Source organism: Lepisosteus platostomus, chromosome 11 (genome assembly GCF_059453375.1).
Source record: "Lepisosteus platostomus isolate fLepPlt1 chromosome 11, fLepPlt1.hap1, whole genome shotgun sequence".
NCBI lineage: Eukaryota > Metazoa > Chordata > Actinopteri > Semionotiformes > Lepisosteidae > Lepisosteus > Lepisosteus platostomus.
The window spans coordinates 44,425,214-44,425,929 of record NC_142621.1 but is presented as its reverse complement, the minus strand read 5'-3'; positions in this window follow the sequence as shown (position 1 = coordinate 44,425,929).

Below are 716 nucleotides of genomic sequence, written 5' to 3'. Positions count from 1 at the left end.
TATCGAAGAAAGCGTGTTTTATTTGATAGAAACATTTTTCTTTATCACCGAAAAAAGTCGCCACCATGACCTAGCCACCATATTACCACACATGTAGAGCACTGGCGCAGTGCCAAAACACTCATCTGTCTTTTAAAGACTCTAAAGAAAAACACTGTGAAAAAGCAAATCTTGAAATATCTATTACTATACTGAAGGATATACATGTCTCATGCCACCATGGGCTAAGCATATTGAAAAGACTTGAGTTTTAAATAGGGACCACACTACTAGTACAAACCAGATAATGAGGCTGGGCTGCTCCTCCTCAATACCTCTTCTGAGCCCAAGAACAAACTTGTGGGGCAACCTCCCCACTGATGATGAATCTGGAGGGTCTCAGTTTCATGTCAAAATGTTTTTTGTACATGGAAATGATATAATACCTAAGCTTCTGTTATTATGTGTGACACTGCAGGTGCCTCCATGTCAATCAATGCAGTCTTCTAAAGAACAGTTACATGCTATGCTGAGAATATTATATAATCATATATTTTATGATTCTTGATATGTATTATATCATTATATATTATATAATATATCATACATATATTATATGATATATATTATCAGGAAAAATGCTGAGATTTTTGATGGGACCTCCCAACGTATGTTATTGATACCTCTAAAGGTTTACTCCTAGCCCTGGCCTGACTGTTCATTTGGGTAGAACTAGC